The sequence below is a fragment of the Lissotriton helveticus genome, chromosome 9 (assembly GCF_964261635.1).
Source record: "Lissotriton helveticus chromosome 9, aLisHel1.1, whole genome shotgun sequence".
In the NCBI taxonomy this organism is placed as follows: domain Eukaryota; kingdom Metazoa; phylum Chordata; class Amphibia; order Caudata; family Salamandridae; genus Lissotriton; species Lissotriton helveticus.
The window spans coordinates 504,548,617-504,563,910 of record NC_136070.1 but is presented as its reverse complement, the minus strand read 5'-3'; the positions used below and the strand labels follow the sequence as shown (position 1 = coordinate 504,563,910).

Here is a 15,294-nt window from a genome sequence, read left to right as displayed (position 1 = left end):
TACCAGTTGGTCATATGTCGGTGGCATGGAGGGAGGGGATCGCCCCTTCGGACTATCTGAATAACCCACTTCTCCGATGTGATGTTTTGACAGTGGCGGAGGTGATGGCTGCTCCTGTCACCTACTGGCCGGCCATGATCCTGAAGTGCCGGAATAGGAAGGTTTAGAGGCTGCAGGGGGAGGAGTGGACTGACTGGACCTCTGGCCACCTGACCCACATGGTCAAATGGAGCTTTGCCCACGGCAGCAGAGAGATTGCTCAACGTGCGCAGTCTTGTGGGTGGGATATGGCTGGACACGAAAGGGGCAAAAAGCGGACGGGTGGTCACCGAAAGACCCAAAAACGTGCCCGTAGCCCGCGAGTCCTAAAGCGCTCCTGGGCCTGTCTGCCAAGTCCCCGAAGAGATGGGTGCCATGAAAGGGCATGTCCATAAGGGAAGCCTGAACTTCTACAGAAAAGAGGTTCTGAACCAGGCGTGGTCTCAAACAGCCACCATCAATGGCATTGCTCTGCCTAGAGAATCGGTGGTGTCAAGCTCACAACAAATGGTGAGATTTGCCGCACTTCTCCAGTCTGATACAGCTTGGGAGAGAATTGCCCTGGCCTCCTCCGGGACCTGTGGCAGCACTTTAGCAACCATTTCCCACATGGAATAGGCATGCGCTATTTTCTGACCACAATGTAAGGCTGGCAGAAGAAAAAATCTTCTTGCCCCAACTAACGAGCCTCTTGGATTCCCTATTCAAGGGTGCTGAAGGAAATGCCCTTTGTGAGGTAGAGGCCGGAACACCAAACTCTTGAGGGTAGAGTGGTTGGTGAGGAATTTCGGGTCGCCTTTGTGCAGGGCGATGATGGCAGGCAACTGTCCTATTCACAAGAGCCCCTGTGCTGGGCTTAGACCAGGTTCCCGGAAGGACATTAGTCAAGGCCTTGTTGAAAGGCAGGAGGAGTTCTGAGGAGGAAACACCAAGTTGCAGGACCTCTGTCAAGATGTTCGACTTGACTTTCACCGAAGGGAGCTGAAGGTCTAAGACTTTGACTGCCCTTCTCACCACCATAGCATATGAAGCGCCCTCCTCTGTAGCCACGGTAGAGGGAGAATGCACACCGGAATCTGGGTAGGTTTCCAGTCCAGTGGCCTCACCCAATACTGAAGTACTGGGTTTTTAAGAACCCAGCGGTGCCAGGGAACACACCCAAAGACTTCGAATCCTTCCTGTCCCAGACTACAGAAACACAGAGTCTTCTTGGTGAAGTCAAAGATCGAATTTATTGGCTGCAGCCAGTAACAGGTATCCTAGAAGTACAACACGGTGTATATTCTCAGGAGACTGCTCAACTTACAAAGCCAGCCATCCCTTTTTATACAAAATATTATGCTTTAGGCAAACATTCCTTATTTTACAGTTGACCATTCACATATTTTCACAACAAAGAAAAAGCAGATTCATGATGACAAGCCCATTTTCAGTTTGTCCATCCCATAACCAATTTCCCGGCAAGGCCCAACATTTTGATCAGATATCGGACGGACCCCTAATAAAATCGGGCACCTCCTCCTCGTAAAGCAGGTCATAAAACAGAAAGAAGAGACAGGTGTGTGTAAGATTTGGCGTGGTTTGGATGTGATGAAAGGTTTATGGTTTGCTGTGCCTTGATACTAATCTCGATCGGCCACTGGGAGAGGAACTGGCCGAACAGGTTTGGCTTCAGGCAGTGGAGTCAGCTTGCCCAGGTCACACAAAAGTCAGCAAAGGTGTACGTGTCTTTAAGACTCGTTCTGACCTTAGTCATCAGCCTATGTGAGGGCAATCACAAAATGGCTGCCATTCACAAAATGGAACCCGAGGGTTCAGGACGGAATCCCTGATTTAGTGGTGATCTAGCCGTTCGAGTACGCCGAAAATGCCTGTATATAGTATACTCGTCATTCTCGGTCTGCTGATACCAAAATCGTCATGGTTCGACGATGTTTATGACACGGGTCCAGAATTTTCAGTACCACTACCCTCCTTTTGCCCTTACATAGGCAATCAACCTATACTCACGCTAATCTGAGTCCAGGTCTATATTCACAAAATCATTGAGATGTTGCTGTAGCATCATCCTATTACTTAGCTCGTCCCTTGATACAGGTTTCCCTACACATAATGCAGCACAGAGGCCACATAAAGTAGGAGCACACTGTACGCATAGACAGAACAGGAAAAGAATGGCTAAGATTATCCCAATGACGATCAGAATCTCCCATCCCCAGGCGGACATCAGTTCCCAGAACCACCCCATCAACGACCAATCTCCTTTATCCACATGAATAGATTCAGAGATCTCATGTAGTTTGGAGATGGCCTGGTACACTGTTGGAGCGTTATCTGGAATGAAAACACAGCAACTCGATTGGATCACTTTGCATACCCCACCTCGGTCTGCAAGTATGACGTCTAACGCGACCCTGTTCTGAAGGGTCATAAGGCGATCCGACTGGAGCTCAGCAGTCAAGTTACTAAGGGCACCGGCAGTTACAACTACGGTGGATTCAACCACTCTCGTCAATTTCCTTATGTTCCTGCTGTTAACCATAGGTCCCCAAAACGGCAGAAAACCCTTAAAGAAGTCTCCAAATTCTTGTCCTGCAGTGTCTTCTTTACTGAAGACACCTCTAACTATCCTTGTCTTATGGTAATCTGCCGCAGCTGTGTAGGTGGGAGGCAACAGGAATGAAACAAAACATGTGCCCGAGAAGTCAGGGGGCAACCATGTGTAGGCTCTATCATGACAGATGAAATAGGCACCCTTAGCTGCTAGGAACTAAGGGGAAGTCTGAGATGCAAAGACATATGTTTCCGTGCAGATACTCTTTCCTAACTGAGCTCTGGGATTCTTTCCATTACCTTGCAGACATAGGTGACCCTGATGGGGTACAATCCAAATCGGGGAGGATCTCTTAGCTCGCTGTTTTTCACTCAGAGTAACTCCGTATCCGGTCACATTCCATCCAATATATGCTAGTGTCTCATCTCTCGGGATAGTCTCATTGGAAGTATCTTCCCTAATCATATCTACTATACCCTTAACTAGAGCACTATTCTTTGGATTATCTTTTACAGAACGTAGGGGGTGGACTTCATGTGCATAAATGAACATCGTTCTGTATGCCCATACAGAACCATTATGGCTGAAAGGCAGGACCAGGTAAGGGATACCCTTATCAGTAGTGTGAGGCATAAGACCACACACCCAACAGTTAGTCGTGTTTACTACTAATTGGTGTTGGTGCAAAAGCTGAGCGAAGGAGTTATTGATAAACTCTAATCTCCTAGCGGACTCATGTTCAGGTAAAGGGTGAAAAGAATGTGAGGAAACAGTAGAAGGAGGCATGGGCTGTATAGTTGGTGCAAATGTCACTCAAAAATAAAATAAAACATATCCTATTAAAAACATCATTACACTAAGCAACATGAAAATGGATATTATCAAAAAGCGTTTCTTGGTCATCATTATACATATTTTGGCTTTAAAGTTCATCTCGTTGGCAGGTCTCTCCATCTTGAAAAACTCCATCTTCTAACCTTGCTGCTCGCGGAGGTAGGGTGTTCCGTGCTAAGGAATGGGCCTGTTAGTTCAAGGGAAACGCCCAAGAACCAACCAGAACCGTCGACCTTGTGTCTTCGGCTTGCACTCCGAAGACTTGTCGCCCGCGACCCTACAGCTGAACCCGGATGGTGGTTCGAAAAACAAAAATAAAAAAGTTTCTCAGATGAGAGAGCTACACTTTCAAAAATAGCAAAAAGTTTTTATTTGTCCATAGTTCTCGGCCTCAGATTACAACGTTTTTTTTTAGGTAATGTCTGGTCTTGGAACAAGAGTTGTGGCTCGGTAGTGTCCAATTGAATTGACGGTGGCACAGCTTCTTGCAAAAGATTGTCACTTTCACGTTCAGAAATTGTTCCTTTTACACGTGCATCGCTGAAAGGCAGAAAACGAGGCACAGTCTCAGTCTCAGAGTCAGCAATACCCTCCTGGACCCACCGGTCGTACGGCAGAGGCAAAGGGACCCTCTTACAGTGTACGCCGTGGATCAAGTTCCGCTTGCCTTCCACTCGCACGGCTGATCTCGTTGACAAAAGGACTAGGTGGGGGCCGGTCCAACGGGGCTGATCATTCTTTGTCCGCTGGAAATTCCTCACCAAGACCCATGAACCAGGATCGATAGAGTGTCCTGGAGCTTCAGAGACGTGAGGAAGAGTATTGTGAACCTTTTGGTGTATAACACGCAATTTAGCGGTCAGATCATACAATTAATCAAGCAGTACAGGGTGTTCAATCTCACTGAATTTTGTCGGCCTAGGCACTCCCCATATGTTGGCCGGGCGGCCGAACACGATTTCGTAAGGATTAAGTCCCAATCGTGAGTGCACAGTCATTCTTGTCGATAGAAGTGCTAATGGTAAGGCATCGGGCCATTTAAGACCAGAGCTTGCTTGTATTTTGGCCAGTTTCAGTTTTAACGTGCCGTTGTAGCATTCTACAAGTCCAGCTGATTGGGGGTGATTTGCAGCGTGAAACTTCTGTTGGATCCCTAGCCCTTCACATACTCTCTTCATCACTTGACCCACAAATTCGCTCCCATTATCACTCCAGACCATTCTCGGCAAACCCAAATCTGGGGAAGAATTCTTTGACAAGGGCTTTAGCTGTGGACATGGCAGTGTTGTCTTTCAGGGGATATGCTTCTACCCATCTTGAAAAGGCACAAACAACTACGAGTACGTATTTCAAATTGTTGCACCTTTCCATGTGGATGAAATCTAGCTGCAAAACCTCGAATGGATACGTTGGAGGCGCAAAATGACCAGCTGGAGTTGGGGTTCCCCTACCGGGATTGTATTTCAAGCACACCATGCAATTCTTGACCACATTCTCTGCACACTTAGGAATTCTAGCATTTTGCCATACTGGAGCCAACAACTTACAAATCCCTTTCACACTGATGTGAGCCATTCCATGGGCCATTGTAACCACTGCAAGCACATATGCATCGGGTAACAACCATCGCTGATGTTCTGACAATTCAACCCAACAACCATTTGCGTCCAATTTACCCGTACTCTCTCTCCACACACTCAATTCTTTCTCTGTGGCTTCAGCTTGAATAGACTTTACACTCTCTATCGTATCTTCACACATGCCAATGTCACCAACCCATCTCGCAGGGCCTGCAACATACATTCGACTCATCACATCCCATGCTGTTTCTTTTGCGATTTCATCAGCAAATGCATTACCACGACCAACATCACCAGTAACCTTCTTGTGTGCACTGCATTTCACAATCGCAACTTGCAACGGCAAAGTAAGTGACTCAAGAAGCTCATTCACCAACTGACCATGCTGTATCTTGGCTCCATGCGAAGTCAGAAACCCACGTTCTTTCCACAATCGTCCAAAACTATGGGCCACACCAAATGCATACTGGCTGTCAGTATATATATAGTCACTTTCATTCCTTTTGACAACACACACGCTTTTGTAAGTGCAATCAACTCTGCTGCTTGAGCTGAATTATGTGGGATACGTGCAGCTTCAACAATCGTATGCAAAGTCGTAACAGCATATGCCGCAGTCGTATCACCATTCGGAAGCTTGAAGCATGAACCATCCACCCATAAGGTACCATCACACTCCACAAGAGGAGTGTCTCTGAGATCTACTCTCCCTTTCGTTTCTTCCTCTGTCTTAAGAAAACAATCATGCTGTTCAGAAACATCTGTTTCTGCTACAATCGGCAAGAACGTAGCTGGATTCAACGTGTTGCATCTTTTTATGTGCACATGACTCGCTAAAAGTGTCAGCTCATAACCTGACAATCGAGCACTAGTTAAGTGCTGTGTCTTAGTTCTGTTTAACAAAATGTCCACTGCTTGTGGAACCACTACAATCAACATATTATTCATCACTAACCCAGCAGACTGCCGAATAGAAACTGCTGCTGCCGCTGTGGCTCTCAAGCAACTTGGCAACGCTCTAGCTACCGGATCCAAAGTCGACGAAAAATACGCGCATGGACGTTGCTTGTCCCCAAAAGACTGTGTCAATACTGACAATGCACAACCTTCTTTCTCATGGACATACAGTGTAAAAGGCTTACTGTAATCGGGGGTACCCAACACAGGAGCCGAACACAATGCATCACGCAATTCGGTAAAACTTTTCTGACAATCTTCAGACCATGGAAGGGGATTCGGTGTATCTTTACAAGTCAATACCACCAAAGGTTTGGCCAGCAAAGAAAAATTCGGTATCCATTGTCTGCAATATGACGTAATGCCCAAGAAAGCGCGCACTTCTTTCTGTGTCCTTGGCACACTCAATTTTGCAATTGCCTGAATTCTTTCTGGGGTCAGTTTCCTTCCCTCCTTCGATAAGAGATGACCTAAGTAGGTCACTTCTTGTCGACAATATTGTAACTTTGAAAGGGACACTTTGTGATGAAAATCAGACAAATGACGCAACAATGACAACGTTGCTTCTTTACAAATTTCCCACGTATCTGCAGCGACTAGCAAATCGTCAACGTACTGAATAAGGGTAGCGCCATCAGGTAGAACAATTGTATCAAGCTGTGTTTTTAAAGCCTGACTATATATCGATGGACTCTCACAATAGCCTTGGGGAGCGCGTTTGAACCGGAAGCTTCATCCTCCTAGACAGAAGCCGAAAATAACCCGCGCTCCTCTCGGCAATCGGGATGCTGAAGAAAGCATTCTTCAAGTCAATCACCGAGAACCAAGTAGCAGAATCTGGAATCATAGTCAATAGGGCAGTGATATCAGGAACGACTGGAAATTGTGGCACAAGGATTTTGTTCACCTCTCTAAGATCAATCACAAACCTGTAAACAGGTGGCTTAGAAGGGTCAGTACGCTTCAAAACAGGCAAAACCGGGCTATTGCAAACGTTGCCTCTCGTCTCCTCAATTACATCTTTTTCAATCAAATCATAAATGATCGCTAGGAACGCTTTTTCACCTTCACTAGAGATCTTGTATTGGGGAATACGTGGCATTTTAACATTCGCTTTTAATGTCACAACATATGGCGGTATTTCCAAAAGACCCACATCATTAGGACCAGTAGCCCAAAGAATATCCGGAAGAAGCGACAATTCTGTCTGAAGTTTATCCTTTGACAAATACATTGGGGAGACCACTTTCTTACCCAGTGTAAGCTGTACTCCTGAAGGAGAACAATACAAGGTTGCATATAATCTTTTCAACAGATCCAATCCTAACAAGTTCTCACCACAACCTGTCGTCAAAATAAGGGGTGCTTCTAATTTACAAGGTCCAACAGAAAGGGACATAGGAGTAGAAATCGGGTTCCTAACCGGGGCGCCAGAAAAACCTACTGAAACATTCATTTCGCCAGACAAAGGAGCGCCAGGGAGTTTAGAGTGCATAATAGAACTCTTTGTAGCACCAGTATCCAACAGAAAAGGTTCTGACACACCTGATGTAATCACCTCAACATAAGGTCCACTCTGATCTACTGGAACTGAAACAACTCCCTCTCTTTGTCTATGGCTGTCCTAGCAATCATTACCGTCCATATTCTCATCTTCTGCATAGTAGTCATCAGCATAGTACTGAGTCGTCCTAACAGATGCGTTATTCTGCTGATCAAAACTATTTATTGAATTCTGAGGCGGAAAAGAACGCGCGTTCTGGGGAAACCTCCACGTCCTCTACCTCTAGATGCTTGTGGAACACCTCGACCTCTTGCGCTAGAAACACCATTCATACGCTGTAGCAAAGCAGGGCAGCTACTTTTAAAATGGCCCTCTTCTTTGCAATATGCACACTGATTAGGGCCTACAGGAAAACGTTGTTGAGAAAACTCGAACCTTTGCGAGTTTCTCTGAAACTGCTGAGGTTGCTGAAAATCACGCTGACCACCACGAGGCGGATAAGCTTGCTGTAAAAGAACCTTCGTTTTTAACTCTTTCGTTTTCTTGTCTGCTCTATCTTTTTCGTCCTTATCTCTATTATCATAATACTGCGCAGTAGCTAATATCTGTGCTGATGAGGAAACGGCCCAAGAACTCTCTGAATCTTTAAATTTTTTACACAACTCAGGAAGCAAATTATGTACGAACTTGTCAACGAACAACCGTTGACCACCTTCTGTACTCATGTCTTGACCACTGTGGTCGATAAACGTCTCCTCAAACCTGGTGAAGAAATCAGACACGGTTTCTTCTTTCTTCTGCTTACATGCAGACAATTTGTCCCAATTCACTCGCATAGCAGGCATTAAAGTCTTCATGTAGGTAACGATTTTACCAGGGAGTTCTGCAACTAAAGGCTCAGGTTTAGCACCACCAACTTGTCGGCCATCTGCAGTAGCAATATTAGCCCATGTATCACCTAACTCCGGCGCATGATCTGTATGACGAATCAATCCCCACAAAGGCTGTGGAACCACATTTCCAGACAACATGTCTATGTCAGCTAAATTCATAATACATGAGTCTGCGGTCTGTGATAGTTCGTTATAATACCCTGCAGGATTTTTACGGGGGTCAGGCAAAGTCTGCTTAAGGGCCAAAACTTCAGCTCGCTTCCATGGAACATGTACAAAAAACACGCTGAAAGTGAGCCGGTATAGCATCGACGTTATTAGCGACATCAGCTGCAACTGCATCCTTCCATACCGGAGGAACTTCTCTCATGGGATACTGTCTCGCTTTCCTCCTAACAGAGGGATCAGGCTCAAACAATGACCAAGAGATAACCTCCCTCCTAAATGACAACAATGTCGCCACTGCTCTTTCAACTTCGGAACCCACTATTGTTCCTTTTGCAAACTCGAACCGTACACGACACACCTCAGGTGGATTGGGCTCCAAATCATTATCCTCCAAATCCTCACAAAGAAAAGCACACATTTTATCAAAAACTTATCTTTGCTTCGGTGCTTCCCACTGATGGAAGACATCCATAACAGACTCTAGCTCATATCTTGTGGGGTCTGTAACCCATTTATGTGCCAAATAATACAATGTTTCCCGCTCTCTAGAGTCGGGCAGTTGACTACGCAGCTGTTTGTGCGTTGAAACAGGGGTCATACTTGCTGCTCCAAAAAGAGGAGATAGGAGACTAGCAACAGTGTCAGTCATTCTCTGTCGAACAGAAGGAGAAGTCGACGAAAGAACAGGAGGAAAAGCAGAGTGAGGCAAGGCAGATGCAGACGCAGAGGCAGTAACAGTAGGAACATCAGAAGAGGTAGTCGATGTAGCAGGCATAATTGTAGGAAGTACAGGGAGAGCAGGTAGCAAAGTCAGCGGCCCTTGAGGAGGCTGAGCCGTAGCAGTAAGAGCCAACTGAAGAGGAGCTGGCGGATGTGGAAGAATCTGAGGCACAACAATCGGAGGTTGCACAACTAAAGGTTGCGGAGGTGCAGTAGCACTCTGCGCATAGGGGGGTGGCGAATTCAATAAATGTGACATTAAAGGATCTTTCTCAAGTTCCTTTGCTGTATCCTGCTGGAGAGGTGACAAAACTGGATAGCATTTATCGATTGCCATTTTACGTTGCCTGTGAAACTGCTCATTCGCTTGCTCTTCTTCATTATCTTTATACTGCATAGCAGCTTGCATTATCGAGATACCCTTTTCTCTTTTATTCCTTTTAGCTAATTTAATTTCTTTCTGTTTGGCTTCCTTTCGCCATAGGCGGAAAGAGTCAAACATCGCCGGCCGGGCTTTCTTCTTGAAAAGTCTAACCTCTAGATTATCTAATATCTCTGTGTCAAAGCTACCATATTGGGGCCATTTTAAAACACCATCCTTCCTGGTGTAGTGAATCCATACTTCATTATACGTGATGGGGCCCACGCCGTGCTTTACATAGAGTTCATAAGTTGGAGTTCCAATTGGAGGAACCGGACACGAGTCCTCCAATCGGGAATCCCCATTATAACCAAGACAAAACAAATTTCCAAGTCTGCTAAGACCAGGCATCATTGCTCACTAGTCTAGCTTCAAACTTCAAAGGATTATCGAAATACGATAGTCTCGTGAATACACGAGTCCCTCGGCTTTGGTACTTGCAAGTTCCAAATCAAAGATCCCAAGGGGATACCCAAACTAAGAACCAAACTAAGGACTGGGAGACGCTCCACTTATACTTAACTGAGGTATCGATGACGTCACCAGAAGACTCGTCTATCGTTTTGCTCTACAAATCATCAAAGGGTCCAAGACAGGGCGATAGTCAGGGCAGCAGTCCTTCGTAGCCGTCGGGAAGCGGGGAACCTCGCAGCAAAGACTTTCGGACCACGAACGACATACAGGGGTCGATGAAGTGGTTGGCCTTCCTCCAGAATTTTCACACGAAGCTCCTCACGAACCTCTGGCTTGGACCGGTACTGCTGAAATCGCCCCACGTTGGGCGCCAACTGAAGTACTGGGTTTTTAAGAACCCAGCGGTGCCAGGGAACACACCCTAAGACTTCGAGTCCTTCCTGTCCCAGACTACAGAAACACAGAGTCTTCTTGGTGAAGTCAAAGATCGAATTTATTGGCTGCAGCCAGTAACAGGTATCCTAGAAGTACAACACGGTGTATATTCTCAGGAGACTGCTCAACTTACAAAGCCAGCCATCCCTTTTTATACAAAATATTATGCTTTAGGCAAACATTCCTTATTTTACAGTTGACCATTCACATATTTTCACAACAAAGAAAAAGCAGATTCATGATGACAAGCCCATTTTCAGCACACGAGAAGAATACACATAGCGAGGGGAAACCTTGGATCAGCGCTAGTATAGCTGGACTTATAGAAATGAAGAATAAGGACTCGGTACCGAAAACTAAAGAAACAACGCGCTTATAATTTTTCGATATTTGGAACCCCCGTGTGGGTCGGAATTATCACCACGCGTAAAGGATCAACACTGTAATTCTTAGCCTTGAGAAAGTCGCGGAGCCACTATCCGTTTCGACGAAACGCGTTGGCTGTTGTTTTGCTGTTGGGAAGAAAACCGAATTAAAACAAGACAAGAATTTTGTTTAATAATTGTTTTCTTGATATTTTCTTTTGCATATGATATTTGTGGAAGTCTGAATAAGTGAACTCAAACTTATCAATACATGTGTGCTTGGGAGTTAGAAATGTTCTGGTGAGAGACTAGTCTCTTGATTTATGGAGTTTGTGTGGTTCTCCATTCCTTTGAGCACCATGTTTACATTTGTGAATTGAATACGAATTAGTGCAAATCTAAACCCTTAGCGCCATTGAACCTATAAGTATAACCACGTCGCTATTTTGTTCAACCATTTTCAGTTTGTCCATCCCATAACCAATTTCCCGGCAAGGCCCAACATTTTCATCAGATATCAGACGGACCCCTAATAAAATCGGGCACCTCCACCTCGTAAAGCAGGTCATAAAACAGAAAGAAGAGACAGGTGTGTGTAAGATTTGGCGTGGTTTGGATGTGATGAAAGGTTTATGGTTTGCTGTGCCTTGATACTAATCTCGATTGGCCACTGGGAGAGGAACTGGCCAAACAGGTTTGGCTTCAGGCAGTGGAGTCAGCTTGCCCAGGTCACACAAAAGTCAGCAAAGGTGTACGTGTCTTTAAGACTCGTTCTGACCATAGTCATCAGCCTATGTGAGGGCAATCACAAAATGGCTGCCATGCACAAAATGGAACCCGAGGGTTCAGGACGGAATCCCTGATTTAGTGGTGATCTAGCCGTTTGAGTACGCCGAAAATGCCTGTATATAGTATACTCGTCATTCTCGGTCTGCTGATACCAAAATCGTCATGGTTCGATGATGTTAATGACACGGGTCCAGAATTTTCAGTACCACAATTCCTCATACCAGTCCATTTTGTACTCAGGCTGGTCTTGTAAAGGGTCCAGCGACCCCCTTCCAATCTTTCTCCATCCCTAGCCCCATAAAATAATACTGAGGAACCGACCTAGGACCCAAGGGTGCAATCGGCGCCGGAATCAGCATCGATAGGTGCCAAACCCGCTCCGGGTTGTCGGGGATGAGAATGGGGTGAGTGCCACGGAGGGGGTGCCAGCTGCATCGGTAGTCTCAGTGCGGGTGCCGGGGAAGGTCACATGGGCACGACTGGTGCTGGTATTGATCCGCCACCCGATTCATTGGGGGACATCAGCGCCGTGGCTGAGTCTGCTGAGGCAGAACCAGATAGATCCCCCTCTGAGCCTTCGGGGCCCAAAGGCACACCGGGAGGGTCAGGTTGTCAAAATATAAGGTACATGGCATCATAAAATTCTTTAAGCTGGGTGGGGTCGCTCCAACTCCTGGCAAGGCAGGGAAGCGTGTAGCCAACCCAGGCGTAGGTTCTGCAAAACGAGGCCTAGAGCGTCGAGACTCCTCTGTCACGTCTGCCAGCGGACGGGAAGAAGTTTGGATGGAAAGAAGTTGAAGCACGTTTCAACTTCTTGTGTTTCTTATGCCTCTTACCTGACTGACCTGACCACTTCGAGTGGGAGGAGAAGTACTTTGCACTCCTGAAGCGGTGCCCGGACCATCCTCTCAACTGGGACCAGGAACGAGACCTCCCAAGCAAATGGCATGGAGTTGAACGTCGGGCCACAAACAGCTTTAGGGACTGATCCCTCTAAGCCTTTAGAGCCACGGGCAAGAAATGAAAGAATGACTCTGAGTCGTGGTTGCGCTCCAGGTACCAGAGACAAATTAACGGGCTGAATACGTTGTTGGGTGGAATCACTTCCGCTCGAAAAATGCATCGTTCATGGGACCAACCGACACCCGGTCGTCGGTCCTGACTGGCCCATTAGGATGTGACCAAACACTGTTCGGTCACATTCCTATATTTCACAATGGCAGCATGCACCTGGGATATTCGGAGGTAGGGAATCTGCGGCTAGATATCTCTATTGGAAATGTTAAAGCATGATGCTTATTTAAATTATAAATATTCCACATAATAAATTATAATAATTTTAAATAACAATTAAAAACAATATTGGATTTAATAACTTTTATTTTTATAACAGGAAGCATTTACTATGGAATTGGGTGAGTTCTTTATTATAATTACAAAACTTAATTAATATAAATAATATAGGATTTTAGTAGTATTTTATTTAATTGATTTCCAATTTTTTTAAAGGTAGTAAATTACATCAATGGATACTAATTATTTAATTTAATAAACATACCTAGTAAAATGATCTATAAAAAAATCTTATATAAGTATTCATAATTATTTCATTTTATTTGCACATATTTCATAGTAGTTGGGACTAAAGTTAGAATATTAAATTGAGCCCCTCCCTCCCCATTATATGCTTCCTGCACAACGTTTATTGTAATTGTGTCATTCTGCCCCCTCTGCCCCAATATATCCACTTATTTAAATTATAAATATTCAACAAAATAAATTATAATAATTTTAAATAACAATTAAAAACAATGTTGGGTTTATTAACTTTTATTTTTTATAAGACAGAAACATGTTACCAGGGAATTGGGTGGGTGCTTTATTATAATTACAAAACTTAATTAATATAAATAATATGGGATTTTAGTGGCATGTTATTTAACTGATTTGCTATGTTTTTTAAAGGTAGTAAATTACATCAATGGATAATAATGATTTTATTTAATACACATTCACGAGCCTAGTAAAATGATTTATACAAAAAATATAATATTAGTATTCATAATTATTTCATTTTATCTTCACATATATTATATTAGTTTCTATGTTTGAAAGAGATCACATGTGAAACACAATAATAGTTTTTAGAACAGTTTAAAAAAATTATAACATTAATTCTCAGTTTATTTCTAAATGTATTTAATGCGTAATTTATAGTATATATGTCCAAATCTAATTTATTAGTTTGACTTTTGTATAAGTATTTTTTTTAACAAATATACATTTAGGGGTCGATTCCAATTCGGGATAAACTGCTCCGAAAAGCAGTACGGAGCGTTTTTCCCGAACGAATCGTACCCTGAAACGTCCCCCGTACGTACGACGAAGTATGATTCGTACCAGGAGCTGGACTCTGTACGAATCGTACAGAGACTGTACGAATCAAACCCCCGTACGAATCTCTCAGAACCCGCTGTACACGACATCCGTGCGGTTCGCGGCTGGTTTTTCCGACCCAGCAAGTACGATTCGTGTTGGGTACGCACCATACAACGCTTTTTCTATGGGAGCCGAAAACATCCGGAGAAGCAGAGTTCGCCGCGAAAGAGGTACGAACGGCCCCCCCAGGTACGGTGTGTACACCTCATGATCGCAGGGGTACAGTGCGTACCCATGCGATCATGGGGTGTATGCATCGTACCCCATGTTTGCTGGGTGTATGGTACGTACACCCTGCAATCGCGGGGTACGTTGCGTACACCCCATGATCGCAGGGGTATACACCGTACCCATGCGATCATGGGGTGTACGCACCGTACAGTGTGTATGTGATTGTGTGCTTTTCCGTACGAATCGCCCTTACCTGACGTGGACCGTACGAAACGCGTCCTCATACCCCGGTCCGGATCGTACTCTTTGGGTTATACGGCATGTTTACGATTCGTACGGAGAGGGCTCCGTATACGAATCGTACGGACATTTTTTTTCCAGGATCGGAATTGACCCCTTAATGTTAAAAAAAATGTGTTTTGAGTTGGAATATCAATTTTGACCTCCAAAAGAATGTTAGAAAAACTGGAGTTAGATCAGTAAATCTACCCCTCCCACAAAACATATGCATATGCTTTTTTCCCAATATTAAGGGGCCGATTATGATGGGGGACGGACCTGAGTCTGTCCGCCACCATAGAGTAGGAGGGACCGTCCGCAGGGGCAGCGGCGGTCCCTCCATGCAGATTAGAATGTGACTGACAGGGTGGCGGTCACATCCTCTATTTTTAACATTGCGGCGGGTGCAGCTTCAAGCTGCACCCGCCGCAATGTTAAATGCATGCACGGCATTTGCGTGCACAAAGCGGCAGGCACCGCGCGGTGCCTGCCGCTTTGTTCACGCAAATGCAGGGGGGTACCATAGGTACCCCCCATGTGCACCCCCAGCCCCCCTTCACCCAGGGGACCCGCAATGGGCTACCGCAGTGAAGGTCCGTATCCTTTTCCACGGCGGGAAAGCCGCCGTGGAAAAGCATACTTTCTATTCCATCATAATATGGCTGGCGGTGTCTTATAGACACCGCCAGCATGTTAATGCTGTTCCGCCGCGGTCGGAAGGCGACCGCGGCA

General features: G+C 45.2%; 1 protein-coding gene across 1 annotated transcript in view; it reads right to left on the bottom strand.

Annotated features, from left to right (window-relative positions):
- Nucleotides 1–15,294, bottom strand: part of C9H14orf39 (chromosome 9 C14orf39 homolog) — a 1,496,166-nt gene that overhangs the window by 345,988 nt on the left and 1,134,884 nt on the right. The window lies entirely within an intron of this gene.